Below are 24,923 nucleotides of genomic sequence, written 5' to 3'. Positions count from 1 at the left end.
TTCCCTGGGCAGCCCATTCCAATGCCTAATAATCCTTTCAGTAAAGAAGTTCTTCCTAATATCCAACCTAAACCTCCCCTGGTGCAACTTTACCCCATTCCCCCTCATCCTGTCACCAGGCATGTGGGAGAATAGACCAACTCCCACCTCGCTACAGCTTCCTTTAAGGTGTTTATAGAGTGTGATAAGGTCATCCCTGAGCCTCCTCTTCTCCAGGCTGAACAAACCCAGCTCCCTCAGCTGCTCTTCATAAGCCTTGTACTCCAGACCCCTCACCAGCTTTGTTGCCCTTCTCTGGACTCGCATGAGCACATCAATGTCCTTCTTGTAGTGAGGGGCCCAAAACTGAACACAGTACTCGAGGTGCGGCCTCACCAGAGCCGAGTAAAGGGGGACAATCACTTCCCTAGACCTGCTGGCCACATTGTTTCATATACAAGCCAGGATGCTGTTGGCCTTCTTGGCCACCTGAGCACACTGCTGACTCATATTCAGCCGACTATCAACCAATACTCCCAGGTCCTTCTCCGCCAGGCAGCTTTCTAACCACTCTTCTCCCAGCCTGTATTGCTGCTTGGGGTTGTTGTGCCCCAGGTGCAGGACCTGGCACTTGGCCTTGTTGAACTTCATACAGTTGGGCTCAGCACATCGGTGCAGCATATCCAGATCCTCCTGCAGCGCCTTCCTACCCTCGAGCAGATCAACAAACACACTTGGTGTCATCTGCAAACTTACTGAGGGTGCACTCAAACCCTTCATCCAGATCATTGATGAAGATATTAAAGAGGACTGGCCCTAGTACTGAGCCCTGGGGAATGCCACTAGTGACCTGTCTCCAACTGGATTTGACTCCATTCACCATGACTCTTTGGGCCCAGCTACCCAGCCAGTTTTTAACCCAACAAAGCGTACGCCAGTCCAAGCCATGAGCAGACAGTTTCTTGAGGAGAATGTTGTGGGAAACAGTGTCAAAAGCCTTACTGAAGTCAAGGTAGACCACATACAAAGCTTTTCCCTCATCCACCAAGCATGTCACTTTGTCATAGAAGGAGATCAGGTTCGTCAAGCAGGACCTGCCTTTCATAAACCCATGCTGACTGGGCCTGATCGCCTGCTTGCCCTGCAAGTGCTGCGTGATGACTCTCAGGAGGATCTGCTCCATGAGCTTCCCTGGCACTGAGGTCAAACTGACAGGCCTATAGTTCCCCGCATCTACCCTCCAGCCTTTCTTGTAGATGGACATCACATTTGCTAGCCGCCAGTCAACCGGGACCTCCCATGATAGCCAGGACTGCTGATAAATGATGGAAAGCTGCATGGCCAGCTCTTCTGCCAGTTCTCTCAGCACCCTCAGTTGGATCCCATCTGGCGCCATTGACTTGCATAAATCTAGGTGCTGTAACAGGTGGCCAACCATTTCCTCATGGATCATGAGGGCCACATTCTGCTCCCCATCCCCTTTCAACAAACATATCCTACTACATTTAATTAAACTCCCACAATGATTTTCTTTGTCATTTCTTACATACAAATGACAATGTCATTCAAGAAATGACAAATATCATTTCTTACATAGATTGGGATTCTATCCTGATGTTTATAAACCTAATAATCAAGTTAAATAAAATAAAATAAACAGTCATAAAGTTTCAAACTACATGTTAATAAGTACAATATATTTCTCAATTTTATCTTGAGATATTTTCATGTTTCAGTGGAAAAAAATGAGAGAAAAAAGAATAGGTCCCTATATTGCATACATTGCTTCCTTTTCTCTTTTAATCAAATTCTTTCTATTTTTCACTTTGCCTAGCTGTATGCAAAGAAGTGCATACTAACGGCAAACTTTCTGAACAAAGCATGTGGAAGAAGGTCATGGAATGATTTCACATGAAGATAAATCCAAACTTTAAAGATAATTTTGTACCTAAAGTTTCCTCATCTTGAGTTGTATGGGAAGTTATGATTAAACATTAAATAATTATGTTATCAGGAGCTGGTGGGGCTCATTGAGAGGGTTTTAAACTGCGTAAGAATGGGGACAGGGCTGAAACTAGGCTTGTTAGGCCTGCACCAGGGGAAAAATGGCAAGACTGGGAGAGAAGGCAATGGCCCAATTGAAGTGCATCTACACTAATGCATGTAGCATGGGTAACAAACAGGAGGAGCTGGAAGCCATCGTGTGGCAGGCAGGCTACGACTTGGTTGCCATCACGGAAACATGGTGGGACCACTCTCATGACTAGAGTGCTGCAATGTCTGGCTATACACTCTTCAGAAGGGACAGGCAGCACAGAAGGGGTGGTGGTGTGGCTCTCTATATCAGAGAGAGTTTTGATGTCGTGGAACTTGAGGCTGGGAATGATAAGGTTGAGTCCCTCTGGGTTAGGATCAGCAGGAAGGCCAAAGAGGCAAGCATCCTGGTGGGGGTCTGTTATAGACTGCGGAACCAGGATGAGGAGATGGATGAGGAGTTCTACAGGCAGCTGACAGAAGTTGCGAAATCGTCAGCGCTTGTTCTCATGGGGTACTTCAACTTCCCAGATATATCCTGGAAGCACAACACAGACCAGAGAAAGCAGTCTAGGAGGTTTCTGGAGAGCATAGCTTCCTGATGCAGCTGGTTAGTGAGCCTACCAGAGGAGGTGTCCCACTAGATCTTCTCTTCACAAATAGAGAAGGATTTGTGGGAGATGTGGTGATTGGAAGCTGTCTTGGGCAGAGTGACCATGAAATGGTAGAGTTCTCCATTCTTGGAGAAGCCAGAAATGGGACCAGTAAAACCGCTGTGTTGGACTTCCAGAGGACTGATTTTGAACTGTTCAGGACACTAGTTGGTAGAGTCCCTTGGGAGACGGTTCTGAAGGGCAGAGGAGTCCAGGAAGGCTGGGACTTTCCTTCTTCCTTCAAGAAGAAAATCTTAATGGCACAGGAGAAGTCTGTCCCCATGTGCCCAAAGATGAGCCGGCGGGGAAGAAGACCATCCTGGCTGAACAGAGAATTGTGGCTTGATTTTAGGAGAAGACAGAGGGTTTATAATCTCTGGAGAAGAGGGCGGGCCACTTGGGAGGACTATAAGGATGTTGCGAGGCAGTGCAGGGACAAAATCGGAAAGGCCAAAGCTCATCTGGAGCTCAATCTGGCTACTGCTGTCAAAGACAACAAAAAATGTTTTTGCAAATACATCAATACAAAACGGAGGATTAAGGAGAATCTCCAGCCTTTACTGGATGCAGGGGGGAAATCTTGTTACAAAAGATGAGGAAAAGGCGGAGGTGCTTAATGCCTTCTTTATCTCAGTTTTTAGTGGCAAAACCAGTTTCTCTTTGGTACCCCGTACCCTGAATTGGTGGAAGGAGATAGGGAGCAGAATGTGGCCCTCACAATCCATGAGGAAATGGTTGGCCACCTGTTACAGCACCTAGATGTATGCAAGTCAATGAATAGAGAAAAAACTTGGTAGTATGTTGGCATGTATTACCATATGCCTAAGATTCTTGCATTTTCATTTATTTTTATTTTTATATATTTTTTTATATACATAAAAAGGCAATCATTATAGTGGATGTAATTTAATAAGGGAAAAAACATAAACCATGTCACATTTTAATGAAGGAATTTTTACAGTTAGCTGCTCTAAGACATCTCTTTACAGCCTTTTTCAGAATAGCTTAGTGGTCTAAACAGCAACTGTTTCAATGTAGATCTTGATCCACTTTGGAGGATAAGTATTGTGTAAACTTTGCCAACTTCTTTGTTACATCTAAGCTGTGTGAACCTCTGCATTTCCAGAACCTTGATTAACTATGAAATAAAGACAAGTCTGGTAATTGCAACCACACATACTTTACATAAAGAAGGCCTACTTTAAGATCACACCATCTGATTATCAATACTAGAATTTCATGGGACATTCCATACCATGTGGTGTCACACTCAGCATTAGAAGGTGGGAAGGGAGAAAGAGGGGGTGGGGAGGGGGCTCTTGCTACAAAGACGTCTGTCCTCCCAAATGACAGCTATGCCCTGCTCCCCAGGATGTGGCCGAACATATCTCGTTGATGGGAATTAAAGGGTAATTTCTTTTCTCTCTCTGTGTTTCCGCATGGCCTTTGTGTTTCTGTTGTTGTTATTATTGTTGTTGTTGTTGTAGTTATTATCTGTTTATTCTTTTTTCCTCTTCCTTTTCCCTATCCTTACCTCAACATGAGTGTTTTTTTTTTTGTTTGTCTGTTTTTGGTTTTTTTTTTTTTTTTTTCTTTTTTATTCTTTTTTCTTGTTTTCTTTCTAACACACTTTCTTCTCCTCCTCTTCTTCTAAGGAGTAGGAGGGGAGTGAGATCAGTTATGGTGGAGTTCAGCTGCACAGAAAGGTAAGATCACACAGCCCTTGTTCCTTGTGAGACCATCTCAGCTCCTCCATCTTGTTTGTCAAACCCACAGGAGGGACATGCTCAGGGTCCTGACAGTGACCATTGTCTACTGACATACTGCTAGAAGGAAAACTCTATTTTTTGTAAAAGATTTTACATCTATTTACTTATGCCTCACAAGCTCTTCAGTAGTTTTATAGAACAGTTTTGTGTCAGAATTTTTCAACCTGTTTTCTGGGAGTATGATGTGTACCACACAGAAATCTTCACAGAGCAGTTAGGGAAGAACACTTGCAGTACTTCACCATAATAACACCATGCAACCTGCCTAACTGCTCAGCTAGCAATAATCATACGGTTTTAACTGGAAACACTGGGCAGATTCAGAACAATGTCTTACTAAGTCTCTAAACAACGGTTAAATGGATCAACTAAATGGCACACTTGTATCACCTTAGAGTTCTTTACAGTACTTTTCAAATAGTATTTTCTAAAACATTTCTGCATGTCCTTTTTTTCACTTTGTACTGTGCACTCTTTATGGTTGCTAAATGAGATCTTTCCTTAATATAGTTGAACTTAACACCTCCATTCATCTCCTGCTTCTCAGTCTTTCCCAAACATAACAAAACACCATGTTTCAGTGTTTATTTAAAGTTTATTTTAAAGTTTAAAAAATGTTTTCACGTTTTAAAGTTTATTTTAAAGTTTAAAAATTATTTAAAATAAATAAAATAAAAAAATCAAGTTTATTTAAAGTTTAATTTAAAATCAAAATTTACTTTTTAATCACAATTTAACAACTCTCTGGTAGTCTATGATTACTTCATGGACACATTAGTTTCCAGCACATTGTATCAATTAAGAGGATATAAGCAGAAGTAAAGATTATAGATCCAAATTATAGATCCAAATACATTTTAAAGCTCTGACAGGTGAAAAGCTGTCTAGTTCCTTTGATTTTGTATGCAAAACAAGAACTTTCACTGAAAATGACTCCCTAGTGAAAATTGTGTTGAGATTTGTGGCTTCCATTTCAAGAGGTAAGTTAAAGGTTGTCTTGGAGGTCTTTTGAAGGTCTTGGAGGTCTTTTCTAAATGAATGTATGATCCTTCAGCTTGTTTATGGAAAGGAACGTCCACTTGTACTCTACTGTCCCATCTAAAAATTGTTTCCTATTAAGTACCAATCCACCTTTCACTTTTTAATTTTCTTCTAACGTTATTCTAACCAAGACACATTGTTGTAGACATTACTAATAATTACAACACATCATTGTAAAACATACTAATCAATGCAATTGGAAACAACAACAAAACCACTTTATTTTACTTCATTGTAGAAAAATTAATATATATATATATTTAACTTTTAGAACTTTGGCTTAAAGTTGTTTATTTAACCTCTCTAATCCTCACTATGTGTTCCTAAATAAATACATAAATTCAGGCAAAAAATACTATTTTTGTTACTTTACATTAACACCTTACAAGATGAAATAGCTTTCAATGTAAACAACACTACCTCTCTCCCTTTAGGAGAAGGGGAGAGAGAAAGAAAGAGACAAAAAAATAAAAATCTTCACATTCTGTAAAAATATTGCAATTAAGCTTGAGTAAGGCAGAAAACATGTCATACAGCTGCAGGCTCACAATTCATTTTTGATGCTTCCTGAAGAATGTATGACTGTTCTGGAATCTATACAGTACCTTTCTTTACCTTCTTGAGGACAGATGAACATCTTGCCCCAATGAACATCTTTCCCCAAAGTAATAATATACACGAGAGCAGCGAAGAGCTCTTATAAGAGTCAGCAACTTGAAGCGGTGAAAACCTTGAAGGTCTGAAAAATGTTTTCCAACCTTTCCAATATTTCTGAACCACTTGCCTTCCAGAATGTGGTGGAGAACTGTTTTACTGGTAGGTTGTTGAGAACAGATGAGGACCTCAACGATGAAATTCTGTAAGTGGTGATTTATGTCAGTCAATATCACTCAAGGTGTCTGTGTAAACAGTTTTCACAAACCAAAATCAGCATCCTATCTCCAAATACATTTGTAGTTTCAGACTTTCATTAGGCATAGTTATGTTTCTTAGAAGCCATTTTTCTAAGCCTGTAAGAATATGTATCAATTTATATTAATTTCGTCGGTATAACTCAATATATATAACTATACATATATAACTCAATATATATTCATTGGTATAACTCAATTGAGAAAGTTGTAATTTGCAGAGGTTCAGGAAAGTGAAGAGAAGAACAGCTCCATATCCAAACACCTCAGACTGTTTCTTCTAGGATCAGATGTTTCTATTGTCAAACTTCTATACATTTTTCATTCACCTAATATTTCTCATTCTGTTTGAAGTTATAAAAAGGGTATACTGTTCTGACCTACTCCCTAGGTATAGAAAAGACTGGGCATTTAAATGAACAATAAAAAGCTCAAATAAGACATGCAGCAAGCTAATTAGAATGTAATTTCTCTGACTTTCACGTACATTCTTTGGAATTCTTCTGTTAAAAATTTTCCTCTTTTAGTATTGTTAATTAATCAATCTCTCTAACTTCAGTTTCATCAACAGAAGTAACGCCAGGGTTGAGTGTAACAGGAATTTTCACAAAAAGGAAGTATTCACTTGAATGGTTCTTTCATGTCCTTGGTACACAATACCAGGGTCACTTCCCTACCTACCCTACTCAGAGGGTCAGGAAGTCAATCTGTTGGTTATGGCATTCTATTTTGGTAACATGTACTTTCCTTTTCTGTTATTTCACTTTTATGAATTCTCTCTGTGTTTCCCATCTATTGCTTTCCATGCTGTACTGCCAGAATACAATGAGTAAAATACACTTTCTTTGTCTTTCTTACCACACTCTGGCCATGTTGCCTGCTCTTGTTTTATTTATTTATTTATTTATTTATTTATTTATTTTATTTACTTGTTGTATCAACTAAAACTCATTGCTATTGAGCTTTCAACACCGTCCTTCCATCCTTCCTTCCTTCCTTCCTTCCTTCCTTCCTTCCTTCCTTCCTTCCTTCCTTCCTTCCTTCCTTCCTTCCTTCCTTCCTTCCTTCCTTCCTTCCTTCCTTCCTTCCTTCCTTCCTTCTTTTCTTTCCTCCCTTTTATCCTACTTATCCTACCTCTTCCACTTCATAAACTTGATTTCATTTTGTAAGTCTTTCAGTCTACTCTGCTTTCAAAAAATCTCATTGTAACTCCATTCATGCTCTTGGCCCAGTATATTTCTTCTTCCACGCTTTTCTTCTCTCTCTTTTTCTCCATACATATATATATATTTATTTATATAATATTTATATATATATATATATCTTTAACAATTATGTCAGCTATTGATTTCACGATATCCAAAAGGAAACTACAGTTTTTAAGTAATGTTGCATGAAACTCTTCAGGAATCATATGAGCTACCACTATCTGGAAACTTACTGATTATTCAGTTTTATTTTGATTTTACCTGGCAGAACTGTGCATTTACCATTTAAATGAATCAGTCCTAGAGTATAAGTTAGATTTCTTGCTTTGTTGACTGTTTTGTGCAAAACCATCAAAATTCCAAAATTCCAGCTGATTCCAGCTGTGTGCCAGCCAAAATTCCTACTCAGGCATTCCCATTCTGTAGGTGGATTTTATACCAACTGAGAGCTGGTGTAAATTACACCTACTCACCTTTGTAAGCTTCTGAGGAGGTGTGGTGGAGGGTAAATGTAGCAAGGGAGGTGGACCTTTCCCTGATTTTCTGTAAGGTGTGATATGAAGGATCAAAAAGTTGTTAAAATTGTCCACTGTGTAAGTACAAGTGAGAACTGACGACAGTGTACATGTGTATAGTAGGAAAAAAATAATAAAATATTTTTTGTTATGTGTGTTTAAAAGGGACCAGGATAATAAATGTAAAGACTGAACATCTAGCCTCTTAGAAAATTTAAATAGACATACATATCATGGTTTCACACTTTTACAGGACTGAAGTGAGAGGTCTTATTTTCTTCTGTCGTGTCTATATTATGACAGATGCTGTTTTTTTATTTTCCATTAATTATTCTAGAAAAAAATTATTTTGTGACCAAAAAAGCACTATGCACTCAGATAATGGGTTAAAAATACTCTTGAGGAATTATAAGCAAACAGAGAAATAAAGGGTGTAGTGAACATATGTTGCAATGAAAAAAAAAAAAAGAAAAAAAAATAATAGAAAAAGGTCCAGTTAAAATTTCCCCAAAGTTATTGCTTAGTTAATGCTTGTTAATGCAAGCATTAACATATTTGTGAGCAATAAACATGTGGTTTGATTTCTGGAAGGTCTTGCCAGGAGTTGATCTTGATGATCCTTGTGGGTCACTTCCAACACAGAAAATTCTATGATTTTATGATTCTATGACAGTAATGTTTACGTGTGTGCAACCAAAACAGACAATTGAATGAAAGAAGCATTCTAAGTTAAGTACAGTGGAAATGTGCAGATTGCAGTAGAGAGTGAACAGCAGAATCATTTTGTGAATAGGAAAAAGGTCTTCATCTAATGCACTCAAGGCTGTGGCTCTTGGCTTCTCTGCTACGGTGTTGGTGAAAGGCAAAGAGGAGTAAAAATCTCACAAAAATTACATGTAGTTTAAAAACATGACAGTATTTTTAAGAACTGCATTTTGCTATCTTTTTATCTGGTGTACATGGTTCAAGATGATCTGCTCCAGAGAATTGTTTTAGTGCTGTCCAGTCATTCTAGCTGATACCAAAGAGCCTTTCAATCAGAGAAAGGAAAAGATGTTTTTGATCTCCAAACACAAGAACATGCAACTATATATTTGTGTTGCCTTTTCCCTATATGTGTATGCCAGTAATCACTGAAAATCTGTCATGTCTTCTTTATTTACAGGAATTACCATGCTCAGTGACTTAGTTTATCATGTCTTTCAACTTTTTTTTTTTTTTTTTTTTTTTTTTATACAAGCAACAACAACAACAAAAACCCATATTAAAACACAATTTCAATGCCAGGTTAAACCAACATAAATAAAAGTGGAGGATTATGTTTCATCCTCAGCCCATACCATCATGGTTGAAAATCTATGATTTATGTTTCTGTGCTGTTCAGTATTGGTAACACAATCTCTTTTTGTGTTTGTGTTCACATTGTCTTTATGAACTGTCTTCATTATTCAGTGCATACTCCAAAAGTGGAGGTGAGAGGGGTGCTGTAGTCAGGGAGTTCTCATATTCACTAGTGTCTTTCATCTTGAATTTATTTTCCTCATCTCTTTCATTTAATCTCTTTTTCTCAGAAAGTGAAAGGGAGAGACATCTGCAGAAACAGACCAGATCAGACTACTAGAGCAGTGGTGTACAACTCTCATACTTTGAATATCCTTATCTCCTTTTCACCTTGCCTCTCTAAGGCAAAAAATGCAAAAGGTCTTGAAAGAGAAAAACAATGCCATGAGAATTTGTTACCTTAAAATAGCAAAGATCAAGGATTTAAAATCATAGAGAAGATATAAGTACATTAAAATTAGATGAATTAAAATAAATACTGAGATTCCATGCTCAACAGGGTTGTCACATTGTATTTACAAGTGAGGGGAAAAAAGAGAGAGAGAGGATAATACTTTTTTATTCAAGGAAAATCTACTATATCCTTCATCAAGGAAGGATGGAGAAAATTGGATGCTCACTAACAGAGATTGTCACCTAGTATTGCAGGTTATTAAAAGCTGCATGCACCAAAGACCAATGGGATGGGGTGGGAAAAAAAAAGTCAGAATAACAAGATCTGAAGCTTTCTCTTAAAGGAAAATAGTTAGAAGATAAATTCATAAATCTAGTATATAATAAACTAATAAAGTAGTTTAAAAAGCTACTCAACCTCAAAAGAAGACTATTTCTTAGATTCCTAGGACACCATGTGCTAAGCATGTTCTGAAAAACACATATGAACTCAGCCCCCCACTATGGCTAAAACAAAAGCAAAAATAAGCATGATAAACTGTGTCTGAAGCAATACTGAGGGGAGGAAGGAACATAGGCAAGTAAACCTTATGTCTTTTGTCTTACACAGAAGGGCTGGATGAGTCATAAAATCATAGAAGATCCTGAGCTGGAAGGGACCCACAAGGATTGTTGAGTCCAGCTCCTGGGTCCCCAAAGAACTTATTTGAACTCCATCAGGCTTGATGCCATGACCATTTCCCTGGGGAGTGTGTTCCAGTGCCCAACCGCCCTCTTGGAAAATAACATTTTCCTGATATTCACCCTGAATCTCCTCTGTCTCTGCTATTCAAGGCTCTTCCTCATGTCCTGTCATGGTCCCCAGAGAGCAGAGATCAAATTCTGTCCGCCCTCTCCCCTTCTTGAGGAAGCTGTAGACCGAACTGAGGTCTCCCCTTAATCTCCTCTTATCCAGACTGAACCCCCAAGTGACTTCAGCTGCTTCTCATACTTCTTCCCCTCTAGACACTTCACCATCTTTGTAGCCCTCCTTTGGACACTCTCAAATAGTTTGACATCCTTTTTGTACTGTGGTGCACAGAACTTCACACAGTACTCAAGGTGAGGCTGTACCAGTGCAGAAAAAAAACAGGACAATCCTATCCTTCAACTGGCTAACAATTACATGCTTGATGCATCCTGGGATACAGTTAGCCATCTTGGCTGCTGTGGCACACTGCTGGCTATTGTTCAGCTTGCTGCTGCCCCTGATCCCTTTCGGCGGGGATGATCTCCAGTATCTCATCCCTACACATCCCTATATGTCTGTATGTATAATCAGGGTTACCCCTTTCCAGGTGCAGAATCCAACACTTGGCTCTTGTTCACCTTCATCTTATTGGTGATTGCCCAGCGCTCCGGTTTTTCCAGATCTCTCTGCAAGGCCTCAGTAAACTTGATGGAATCAGCAGCTCTACACAATCATCCACTAACTTGCTCAAAAAAATCTTCAAATCCTACATCCAAATTTCTATGAAAATATTGAAGAGGGCTGGTCTCAAAAAATGCAAAAAAATGCAGCCCTGAGGAACCCCACTAGTGACAGGTTGCCAGTCTGATCTAATCCCATTTACAAGAACCTTCTTGGACTGGCCCATCAGACATCAGACACCATCTTACTTCACCCATCTTTTTATGCTTTCATCTAACAGTCTTATGGTTATTTTGTCCAGAAGAATACTGAGAAAGAAAGTATTGAAAGATTTACTGAAATCCAGAAAGATTACATCAACTGGCTTCCTTTTGTCAACTAGGTGGGTGATCTTGTCTTGAAGGAAATTAAGATTGTTAGACATGACCTTCCTCTAGTAAACCCATGTTGGCTCTGACCAATGACTTCATTGTCCTTTAGGTGTTTTTCAATACCTCCCAGAATAATCTTTCCCATAATTTTTCCAGGCACTGAAGTGAGACTGACAGGCCTGTAATTGCCACACTCTTCTTTCTTGTTCTTCTTGAACACTGTGACCACATTTACCAGCTTCCAGTCAACTGAGACCTCTCCAGATTCACAAACCACTGAAAAATAATTGAGAGAGGTCTCATGATGACATCAGCCAGCTCTCTGAGTACGCTGGGATGAATGTAATCAGGTTCTATGGACTTATATGCATCCAGGTACAGCAGCAAGTCCCCCACAAGTTCAGGGTTGACTGGGAGTTTATTGTTCCCATATTGGAGTCACAATACTCCAACATGGTCCCCCCCAACCACTGGCCAGCTTAAACTCTAATTGATCTTTGTCCACACAAATTCTCTCCCTACAAAGGTGAGCAGCATTCCTGTAGTCCTCCCATGTCTCTCAGCCTTGATTCCAGCAGCCATACACTTTCTTTTTAAGCTCTTGAAGAAGATCCTTGCTCAGCCAGGTCAGCATTTGCCCCTCCTTCTTGACTTCTAACATTCTGGAATTTCCTACTCCTGTGATCTTAGGAGGTGTTACATATAAATTGACCATCACTGATGGACACCAATGACTTTAAAAGCAGTTTCCCAGGGGACCTTGCTAACAAGTTTCCCGAGCCATCCGACATTTGCTCTCCCCATATCCATGGCTGAAGTTTTGGTGACAGTGTTCACAGCTGACATCTGGCAGGTTGGTTATTTTAAACTTGTCAATGGTTTCACCTTTTTTGAACCTGGTACCAGTATTGTGTCAGCTCCCTCATGTAACACACTGTAACACACTTTTAATAAAAGTTTGTTTTCCTTTTTTTTTTTTTTTTTTTTTTTTTTTAAACTAGTCTTATATGCCTTCTATTTCTTTACTTCATATCTTTACTTCTCTATTCTCCCGCTGACCTTTGCATGTTATTCATGGCATTTCCCCGACTAATTATCTTCTGTTTTTCTTACTTGGATGTTGATTTCCCTAGTTCTCTTGATATCTCCAGTTGGACAGTCCAGTCTTTTCTATTGAACTTAGGAGATAGATGTGGTTTCTCAATGTTGTCTTTATCTTGAATTTAAAGTTGACGTCAGTTTATGACCAGAAGTGAAGAAGAAAAGATTCTAAACTATGTACTTATAAAAAAGTACAAAAAAAGTGAAGCTTGTGAGTTGAGATAAAGACAATTTATTAAGACAGGAAAATAATAATAACAATAATAATAACAACAATAATGATGATAATAGTACTACTATTAATAATATGTACAGAACAAGTGATGCACAATGCAATTGCTCACCACCCGCTGACCAATAACCAGCCTAACCCTGAGCAGACTGGTCCTCCTCCCCCCAGCTAGCCACCCCTATATATTGTTTAGCATGGCATCAGATGGTATAGAACACCCCTTTGGGCAGTTTGAGTCAGCTGTTCTGTGTCTGTCCCCTCCCAGCTCCTGCTGCACCCCCAGCCTGCCCATTGGCAGGACAGAGTGAGAAGCTGAAACGTCCTTGGCTTGGTGTAAACACTGCTATGCTACAATTAAAACATCAGCGTGTTATCAGCACTCTTTTCATCCTAAGCCAAAACATAGCAACCTACGAGCTACTAGGAGGAAAATTAACTCTGTCCTAACTAAAACCAGGACATATATCCACCCCTTATTCCATACCATTTATGTCATGCTAAAGTTACACTTTTTCCCATACATTCTAATTAATCACCATTTTCATCTAAGGTCTATAGTAATCATGGTAGTGATGACATACAGTATTATATAACAATTAACATGATACAATCTAACTCATGGGCTATTCTCACCCAGTATTAGATCCTCTTGAGGTACACACCAGACCTATCTGTTCTTTTGCATTACCTACCAAGCGCATCCAGGTCCCTGAGCAAAAGCAATTCCACGAATGGTTTTGCCTTTTCCAGAGGCAGGAGTAGCCCAGACTGTTTTACCCAGCATATTTCTTACATTCACTACTGGAACTTTATCCCCTTCTACAGTACGTAACAGGTTTGGTTGGGCAGGTCCAGCTCGGTTAGCAGATCCCCTGGTATTGACTAACCAGGTGGCCTTTGCCAAATGCATATCCCAATTTTTGAATGTCCCAGTGCCCGTTGCTTTCAATGTAGTCTTTAACTGCCCATTGTATCACTTAACTTTCCCGGAGGCTGGTGCATGATAGGGAATGTGATACACCCACTCAATACCATGCTCTTTGGCCCAAGTGTCTATAAGGTTGTTTTGGAAGTGAGTCCCATTGTCTGACTCTATTCTTTCTGGGGTGCCATGTTGCCATAGGACTTGCTTTTCAAGGCCCGGGATCGTGTTCCGGGCAGTGGCATGAGGCACAGGATATGTTTCCAGCCATCCAGTGGTTGCTTCCACCATTGTAAGTACATGGCACTTGCCATTGTGGGTTTGAGGGAGTGTGATGTAATCAATCTGCCAGGCCCCTCCATATTTATATTTCAGCCATTGTTCTCCATACCAAAGAGGCTTTGACTGTTTGGCTTGCTTGCTTGTTTCACAGTCATGAATAACCTGTGCTACAGTGTCCATGGTCAAGTCCACTCCTTGATCACGAGCCCAGCTGTATGTTGCATCTCTACCTTGATGGCCTGAGGTTTCATGGGCCCATTGGGCTATAAATAATTCACCTTTATGTTGCCAGTCCAGGTCCACCTGAGCCACTTCAGTCTTAGCAGCCTGATCCACCTGCTGGTTGTTTTGATGTTCTTCAGTAGCCCGATTCTTGGGCACATGAGCATCTACGTGGCGTACCTTTACAGACAGGTTCTCTACCCGAGCAGCAATATCTTGCCACAGTGCAGCAGCCCAGATGGGTTTGCCCCTGTGCTGCCAGTTGTTTTGCTTCCATTGCTGTAACCATCCCCACAGGGCATTTGCTACTATCCATGGATCAGCGCAGAGATAGAGATCTGGCCACTTTTCTTATTCAGCAATATCTAAAGCCAACTGAATGGCCTTCACTTCTGCAAACTGACTCGATTCACCTTCTCCCTCAGCAGCTTCTGCAACTCATTGAGTAGGACTCCATACAGTAGCCTTCCATCTCCAATGCTTTCCCACAATACGACAGGACCCATCAGTGAACAGGGCATATTTCTTCTCATTCTCTGGTAACTTGTTATACAGTGGGGCTTCCTCAGCACAGACTACCTCCTCCTCTGATGATATCTCAAAGTATTTGCCTTCTAGCCTGTCCATAATCACTTCCAAGATTCCTGGGCAACTGAGGTTCCCTATTCAAGCCCACTGAGTAATCAGTGCAACCCTCTTGCTCCATGTAGCATCAGTTGTGTGATGTGTAGAGGGGACCCTTCCTTTGAACATCCAGCCTAGTACTGGCAGTCGGGGTGCTAGGAGGAGCTGCGCTTCAGTACCGACCACTTCCGAAGCAGATAGAACTCCTTCATATGCTGCCAATATCTTCTTTTCATTTGGAGTGTAGTGGGTCTCAGATCCTTTGTATCCCCAACTCCAAAACCCCAGGGGTTGACCTTGAGTTTCCCCAGGTTCTTTCTGCCAGAGGCTCCAGGTGGGGCCAATCTCCCCGGCTGCGGAGTAGAGCACATTCATTACATCTGGTCCTGTTCAGATTGGCCCAAGGGCTACTGCATGAACTATTTCCTGCTTAATTTGTTTAAAGGCTTGTCATTGCTCAGGGCCCCATTCAAACTTATTCTTCTTACGGGTTACTTGGTAGAGCAGGTTTACAATCAGACTGTAATTTGGAATTTGCATTCTCCAAAACCCCACGACACCTAGGAAAGTTTGTGTTTCCTTTTTGCTAGTTGGTGGAGACATAGCTGTTATTTTGTTGACCACATCCATTGGGATTTGATAGTGTCCGTCTTGGCATTTTATTCCTAAAAACTGGATCTCTCGTGCAGGTCCTTTGACTTTATTTTGCTTTATGGCACAACCGGCTTTCAGAAGGATTTGGAGTATGTTCTTCCCTTTCTCAAAAACTTCCTCTGCTATGTCACCCCACACAATAATGTCATTGATGTACTGCAGGTGTTCAGGAACTTCCCCCTGCTCCAGCACAGACTGGATCAGTCCATGGCAAATGGTATTGCTGTTTCCACCCAAGTGAACGCAAACTGTGGCCTGCACTCTGCTGCTAGAAGGATGGAGAAAAATGCATTAGTGATATCAATTGTGGTGTACCACTTGGCTGTCTTCAATTCCAGTTCATAATGGCGTTTCAGCATGTCTGGCACTGCAGCACTCAGTGGTGGCGTGACTTCATTCAGGCCACGATAGTCCACTGTTAATCTCCACTCACCATTAGACTTTCGCACTGGCCATATGGGACTATTAAAAGGTGAATGAGTCTTGCTGATCACTCCTTGGCTCTCCAATTGATGAATTAGCTTATGGATGGGAATCAGGGAGTCTCGGTTAGTGCAATATTGCCGCCAGTGCACAGTTGTTGTAGCAATTGGCACTTGCTGTTCTTTGACCCTCAGCGACCCCGCAACAGAGGGGTCCTCTGAGAGACCGGGCAAGGTAGACAATTGTTTAATGCCCTCTGCCTCTAGGGCAGGTATACCAAAAGGCCACCGGAACCCTTTTGGGTCCTTGAAATATCCTCTTCTAAGATAGTCTATACCAAGGATACACGGAGCATCTGGGCCAGTCACAATACGGTGCTTTTGCCACTCATTCCCAGTCAGCCTCCAATACAGTTAACTGCTGAGATCCCCCTATCACTCCATAAATACAGATGGGCTCTGGCCCTTTATAGCTTGATGGCATTAGAGTACATTGTGCACCGGTGTCTACTAAAGCCTTATACTTCTGTGTGTCTGTGGTGGTTCCGCTCTAGTGGGCAGCTGAGCTTCACTACAGCCACTCTCTCACTCCCCCTCCTCAAAGACGAACAGGGAGAAAATATGACAAAAAGGGCTCAAAGGTTGAGATTATCGTAATGGGCAAAACAGACTCTATAGGGAGATAGTATGATTTATTGCTTATTACTAACAAGCTAGAGAAGTGAGAAACAAAGGAAAGAAACCAAAAGCACCTTCCACCCCCATCCACCCTCTTCCACTTCCTCCCCCTGAGTGGTGTAGGGGAACGGGGAAATGAGGGGTTATGGTCAGTCTACAGCATTTCTCTGTCGCTCCTTCTCGGTCATTCTCGTCCCCTGTGCTGTGGGGTCCCTCCCACGGGATACAGTCCTTGATGAACTGATCCGGCGTGGGCTTCCCAAAGGCAGCAGCTCTTCCAGTACTGCTCCAGATATGGGTCCATACCACGGGGTCCATCCCTCAGGAGAAAACTGCTCCAACCTGGGATCCCATGGGCAGCAGCTCCTGCCAGGTCACCTGCTCCTGCGTGGTCTCTGCTCCACGGGCTACAGGTCCATCCCGGAATCTGCTCTGGCAGGAGTCTTCCACAGGCAGCAGCCTCCATCAGTGCAGGGCCACCTGCTCCACCGTGGTCTCCTCCATGGGCTGCAGCATGGAACCCTGCTCCACCGTGGTATTCCATGGGCTACAGGGGGACATCCTGCTTCACCATGGTCCTCACCACAGGCCGCAGGGGGCTTCTGCTCTGGCATCTGGAGCACCTCTCCCCCTCCTTCTTCACTGATCTTGGCACCTGCAAGGTTGTGCCTCACTCCTCTCACTCTCCCAGCTGTTGTGTGGTGCAGCGTTTTTTTCCCTGTCTTAAATATGCTCTCACAGAGGCGCAAAACAGCATCGCTTATTGGCTCAGCTCTAGAAAACGGTGGGGCCCTTCCCAAACATGGGGCAGCTTCTAGATCCTTCTCACAGAAACCACCCCTATGGCCTCCTGCTACCAAAACCTTGCCACGTAAACCCACTACAAGGTCATGCAACACTCCACTACATTGCAGAAACACTGTGCTGTGGTCTTCCCTTCGGCACAAAGAGATTTGCCTGTTCAGAAGATTTATTCCAGTGCTTCTTAGTTCCTCTCAGAAACAAAGCACCCCACAGATAAACTGTAGTCTATTCTGTGGCTATACCTATCTAGCACTGCACTACAAACTGTAAGTATAGCATTAACCTAACTGAAGCTGATTAAATGTTGCAGATACTAACATAAATATCATGACAGTTTTGGACATCACTTTAACCTGCCTAGTATTCTTTAATGAGAATAGCTATTCCTGGAGTATCCAAGTGGATTCTAAAAAATGCACAAAATCTTCACCCCTGCATGTTGATAGTCTCTCATTTATCAAAACCAGGAAGAAAATCCTGACCCTGCTGAAGTCTTCTAAACTTCCATAAACTAAAAATTCATATCATATGAATGAGATATTACTGTATCTGAACAAATAAGTGTGTTTAAAACAATGTTGGTTATTTCAGAATCAATAATAAACACAAAATAATATTTCATATAATGTTATGAGTTATATTATATGCTGAATAATGTTTGTAATTATTTAAAACACAATAATAGGCTTCCATGTAAGTTTTGCTTTTACCTATTCTCTGTAATTCTTTTGAATTACTTTTTTCTATCCTCTTTATTTTGTTCTTGCTCTCTTTCCCATTCCTTCCTGCTCTGGTCTGCGCTAGTGCAGCCTCACCTCAAGTACCGTGTGCAGTTCTGGGCACCACAGTACAAAATGGATGTAAAACTGTTGGAGAGTGTCCAGAGGAGGGCAATGAAGATGGTGAAGGACCTAGAGGGAAAGACCTATGAGGAGAGGCTGAAGTTGCTTGGCCTGTTCAGCCTGGAGAAGAGGAGGCTGAAGGGAGACCTCATCACAGTCTACAACTTCCTCGTGAGGGAGAGTAGAGAAAGGGGAGAGGGTGAGCGAACAGCTGTGTGGTGCTGAGCTGCCAGCCAGGTTAAATCTCAACGGTTAGCTTTCTGTCACTGTCATGTTACTCTTATACCACATTTAGGTATTAAGTGCAGACGTAAATATTCATTATAGTCTTCTAAACACATTACACTCTTAAGGTCTAAGAAACATAGCATTTTTTGGTTTAAGAATTATGGAAGAAGAGAGAGAGAGAGAGCAAGCGAGCGTAAGAAGAGGAGGGCAACCTATGGCCTAGGAACTGTTCCAGTATTTCTTGATGTGTGGATGTGTGACTCCATTTCTTATTATATGCCATTGAATGTCAGTACAGGCAGCAGAATCCATAGGTCTTCCTGCAACAGGATGAGATCCAAGTAAAACAACAAAGTCCCTTTCTTTTGAGGGTATTGTCTCATGCAACCTACTCTAATAGATGTGTCAGCCTAAAATTTGATATCTCCAGTCAGCTACGGCACACTCAAAAGAGAGTGTACAAATCAATCCAAGCTCATTCTCAAAATCTCAATCAGTGAATGTTGTTTCCAAAACCACTATAGTAATCTTGTCAAACAGTAGATAATCAAGTAATACTTCTGTTGTGTTTGACTTAAGTTTCTCTGGGTATGGTATTAAATATATTTATGTCAAGGAGCCAATAATGAAAATCATAATAATGGCAGCAGCATCAGAAATTTATGAAAAGTTGAAATGTCAATTATCTCTCTAGACATCTACAAGGTGTCCAGTACAATGTTAGAAACTTTTATTTGGCTATTTTTCCAGCATTACAAATTTTCATGCATAAATTTAAAGTCAGTACAGTACTGTATACTGCACTGTATGTGCAGTAATAAAATAAGCTGACGTGTTATCATGGTTTTGTCTGGGATAAAGTTGATTTTTTTTAATTATTATTTTATTTTTTTGAGACACAGTGCTGTGTTTTGTATTTTAACACACCCATGTTTCAGCTGTTGCAGAACAGATCTTACACAAAGCCAAGGACTTTTCAGCTTCTCATGCCAGCGAGGAGGCTAGGGGTGCACCAGGAGCCAAAATGAGACAGAACGAGGACAGCTGGCCCAAACTGGCCAGAGAGATGTCCCATGCCATAAGGCACTTTGCTCAGCAATAAAAGCTAAGGTAAGGAAGAGGGGAATGAGGAAGGGAGGGAGGCGGGGTGGGAGGCAGGGGAAGGAGGAGGGGCAGGGGAAAGGAAGAATGTCAGAAATCATGGTGCTTGTCTTCCCAAAAAACCATTACACATGATGAGCTGTGCTTTCCTGGAAGACCTGCCTGCCAATGGAAAGCAGTGAATGAATTTCTTGTTTTGCTTTACTTGTGCTTGTAGCTTTTCATTTACACAGTAAATTTAAAGAACTCAACCCATGAGTTCAACACATGAGACCTCTCACTTTTACCTTTCCAGTTCACTACTCCACCCCACCTGGGGAGAATGAACAAGTGACCGTGTGGTACTAAGCTGCTTGCAAGGTTAAACTATATCATGTATATCATTTATTTTGGTAGGAAGCTACCCAAATTGGTCAGTGCTCCCACAGATAGTTTATGATTTTTAGTTTGCAGAATAAGCCTGCTTTTAGTCAATAAACAACAATATCAATGCTGAGAATGTTTGAAATTCCCTGGCAGACAATTACATTTGTGGTGGTCTGTTCAGAAAGGGACTAAAAAGGCTGAATTGTTTTACCTGTAGATTAAAAACTGAGTTTAATGGTTATATCAATGTTCTTTTGTAGTTCTAAAAACATCTGTTTATTTAAACAAAAACATTCTCTATTGTTAAAGCCGTTATGATGAACAGCAGTGTAATGAACTTATCATGTAATGAATAATGAAAATATTTTAAGTGATTTAAACATTTAAAAAAATAATAATAAAAAATCCTTTGTTTAAAAACTTCATCCACCCTTCACAAAGGAGATTAAATTCCATACTGGTTTCCAATAGTTTGACTTCTCTTAACTGCAAGTTTTATAAAGCTTGTCTGGAGTCTATTTATGAAGTCCATCACAAGTGAATTAAAATATGGAGAGTGGTGAACTCAAAGCAAGGTTGGTTTTGATCTGATCTTGAACTTTAAAAACATTTTCCTCTTTGAGAAGAGACATGAACTGAATAAACACTGTATTTTTAAACATAGAGAAGTCATTTTGGCAATCTTTCAAAATAATGACATTTTGTTCCATCTCTTCAACATGGTGAGAGCTGCCCTTATTTCCCAGATATGAAAAAGATTTCTAGGCATATCTTCCTTTATTGTTATTTTCTTCTGGATTTATAAAACTGACATATTATACTGAAATAGAAGCAAAAAAATAATTCTAAAATTAACGATGTTTCTGTATTCTAAAATTTATCTTTCAGCTATTGGTCTCTTTCTGCTATTACTTCTAAGGCTTAAATAAAACATACTGTTTAACAAAATCTTTATTTTATTTTTTTTTTTCAGTGATGTTGATAAGCAGTTCTGTAAAAGCTTTACAAGACAATGCAAGGCAATAGTGAGACACATGAACTAGTAAAGTGGTTTAAATATATTTCATAACTAATGAAAATGAATCCTGATTATGATCACCAACAAAATCCTGTTATTAATCAATCAATAAGGAAATATCATTATTTACTGAGTACAAATTGGTCTTTGTTAAAGAGCTTGTCAACTCAATGTATGTATTATTTTCTATCTGGAATTCAAATAAGTTTAAAAGGAGTCCTAGTTTCTTCTTTCTGTGTTTTCCCATGGAGCTGTATGGTAACTAGAAAATTTCGTATACTTTTGAGAAGGACAGTTATTCTCCATTCCAGTTTCCAAACTCTGAGGTTGTGAGAAAGTACATGAGATACCAAAGCTACACTGAAACAATGCAAAACTACAAGTCCCCAGTTCATAACTAATGTTTCTCTATATCCATTGGTGTGTAACAAAGTAAGAAGTAACCAGGAGGTAACCTAGAAGTTATTACACTATATCTATGCCTAAGAACTGCAAATAATTTTTAATTTCCCCATTCATCAACATTTCTGGGCTTCTGGTGTCATTGAAATCCAAACCAAAGAACAACGAACTTCCTTTGGTCTCACAATAGATGAGGCTATTTTAAGATCTAAAAATTGTAGAACTGAAATAAATACTTTATTTACTTTTTGGCTCGTTAAAATGAATTTGTTTCTTTCTGCAGTTCAGTAGAGCTCCTGAGCATGAGTTTTAGAAATAAGTCACAGGTAATAGTTAATTTGCTATCTTGTGCAATGCATGTATTTTGCAATGGAATTGGAAATAACATTTGGGAAGACCTTTCTTGTTACAGCCTGGAGGTATAAAAGTCTCAAACAGAGATTACATTTTTAGTTACGGGATTGTCTCAAAAGTTTCAAATCAGTATTTGCTGTACTAGAGCTTGGAGAAAGACAACAGTAATTTACTCAGACATACTCCCCAGTAAAATGTTTTAGATTGATAGGTAACTCTGTGAATCGGCACTGTACAATGCAGTTCTTCATTAATTTGTGGAAGACAAAAAGCACTGTCTACATCCAGACTTTTTCCTACTCTTGCAACACAAGCATTTTTTACCTTACACTGAAGATTTTTATGTGACTTATAAATCTCCTCCAGGGGGTGTGGTTATCATAAGATAATCACACTCTTAGGGGACTAAAAACACTTATCTCTGGATCATGACTTGTAATACCCCAGGGGTGTGATTAGCTCAGGAAACTCACAATCTCTGTCATGCCTAATTGCTTAATTATTACAGTGGCGAGTTCACACTACTGCATAGGAATGAAGATTGTGTCAGCATTTCTCTTAGAAATTTGTGTTTTCAGGAATCTGCCACTAAAATCTGCTGCAGGCTGAAACCTGGAAAAAAAAAAATCTGTCTGGGAGCAAATATCTGTAACAGATTTCTAAAAATTAGCTTGATTATATGTTAAGAATGTCAGTAAGAAATAAAAGTTAACTGTATGTGTTTATGTAAAAGCTGGCATTGAGTTAAATGGAGTCAAATATAACAATATTTACTTCAAGATATATATACAAATGCATTCATTGAAAAAATTGTAGTAACTCTCAAAGTGTCTTGGGCAAAAATATACAACTTTCAAATATTTTTCTGAGAGTTTTTTTTTTTTTTAACTGTTTCAGAAAAACTGAGGTAGGTCAAACTTACTGAGTTCTAGTACTGAAACAACACAGTTTCTAATCAGTGAGCACAGTGTGGTAATAATGATTAAGAAGGAAATGAATATCTTCACCAAGTTCAGATAACATCATACAGATAACATGGCTCCACAGACAGATTTTGATTTTATTTATTTATTTATTTATTTATTTATTTTATTTTGTTTTTATTTTTATTTTTTTACAAATTTCTATATTTATATCTGTCTACTGATTCCAGTTAGCCTTATCAACTTGTATGTGTGGAGGTGGCAATTGTTGTTATCTTTTTTTTTTTTTTTTTTTTATTAAAGTGTAAGTGTTAATTTTAACATTGAGTATACTGGTGCTTTTGTAACAGTAACAGTTTAATATACTTAATAATTTAATAATAGAAAATACTTTTTCTATTTTGCAGAGAAAATTAATTTTCAAATGTTTACTTAATAGGCTAAAATGAATTATCACCAAATATCTATTTTTACCAAAATGGCATACAGGATATATATTATTGCCTCATTTTTACATTAATGAAATACATAAACCATGATGTTTAAAAAATATTTAATAAAGGTGATGTATGGAAATGGATGGTCTACAGGGAATCTGGAAACTAGTGTTATATTTTTGTTTGTTTGTTTTCTTATAAAACTAAAATTAAAATTTATCACCAGGTTATTATCACAGAAAATGGAACATCTTATACATTCAGAAATTATGCAAGAAAAAAACTATCTTTTTGTTCATATATTTCCTGACACAAACTGTATATTGTCAGAGTAAACACATTCATAATACAGCCTTTCAAAAACCATAGCCCATAATACATCCTGACATATGTTCCAATGCCCTACCCATCATGTGAGCAACATGTGATTTCTTTATGTATACTTCTGTGTCATAGTGCGTTACTGACACTGCCTGATTGATATAAGGAAAAAGGAAAACCTGGCAGTTGGTTGTCCATAACTGGAATAATTCAGCTGGCAATCCACTCAGTGGTGTCAGTAGTTCTCCAGAAAAAAGAATGAGAAATAGACATGCAGATTATATTGATGGACTACAGCCTACACAGGTAGGTGGTAAACTGAAAGTGTATTCACTGTTGAAACCTAGCACCTGAAAAATAGCAAACTCTCTTTAAGTCATACAAAATAAAACACTCTAGGAATTTAAAACTGAAAACGACATTACTACCAATTATAATCTTGCTATCTTTACATATATGTTGTGTAACATATGTTGTGTAACATATGTAACATATGTTGTGAAACTAGAGTCGAAGGGGGAAGGGGCTAAAACCAGGCGCGCCGGTGAAGACCTAAGGGATGGTACACTAGAATCAGAGGGGCTGTGTGCCAGTGAGGTCCTTCGGTCAGATCCACAAGGTGCTGAGTGTAAGGAGATGCACCTGAAGTGCTTCTACACGAACGCACGCAGTATGAGGAATAAAATGGATGAGCTAGAAGTCCTGGCCCAGTCCCGCAACTACGACATCATCGGCATAAGCGAAACCTGGTGGGATGAGTCCTGTAACTGGGGTGTTGCGATAGATGGTTACAGGCTCTTCAGGAGGGACAGGCAGGGTAGGCGAGGTGGTGGGGTGGCGATGTATGTGAAGCAGGGGCTGGACTGTGTGGAACTTCAGGTCGGCGATGGCAAAGTTGAGAGCCTCTGGGTAAGGATCAAGGGACGAACGAATAAAGGGGAAGTCGTTGTGGGAGTCTATTACAGACCGCCTGGCCAGGACGATAGCGTCGATAAATTATTCTTTACAGAACTAAGAGAGGCCTCGAGATTAACTCCCCTTGTCCTTATGGGGGACTTCAACTTGCCGGACATTAACTGGGAGTGCCACACGGCTGACATGAGCAAGTCCAGGAGGTTCATGAAGCACCTAGATGATAACTTCTTGGTGCAGGTGCTAACGGAGCCAACTAGGAAAGGTGCCTTCCTAGACCTGTTGCTAGAAAACAGAGAGGGTCTGGTGGGAGATGTGGTGATTGGTGGCCGCCTTGGTCATAGCGACCATGTAGTGGTTGAGTTCAAAATTTACGGTGACAGAAGGAAAAGTGCCACCAAAACCTCATCCCTAGATATGGGGAAAGCGGACTTCAGGCTGCTCAGGGAACT

This window comes from Aythya ferina (genome assembly GCF_964211825.1).
Source record: "Aythya ferina genome assembly, chromosome: Z".
NCBI classification, from domain to species: Eukaryota; Metazoa; Chordata; class Aves; order Anseriformes; family Anatidae; genus Aythya; species Aythya ferina.
Note: the sequence above shows the minus strand (reverse complement) of the source record.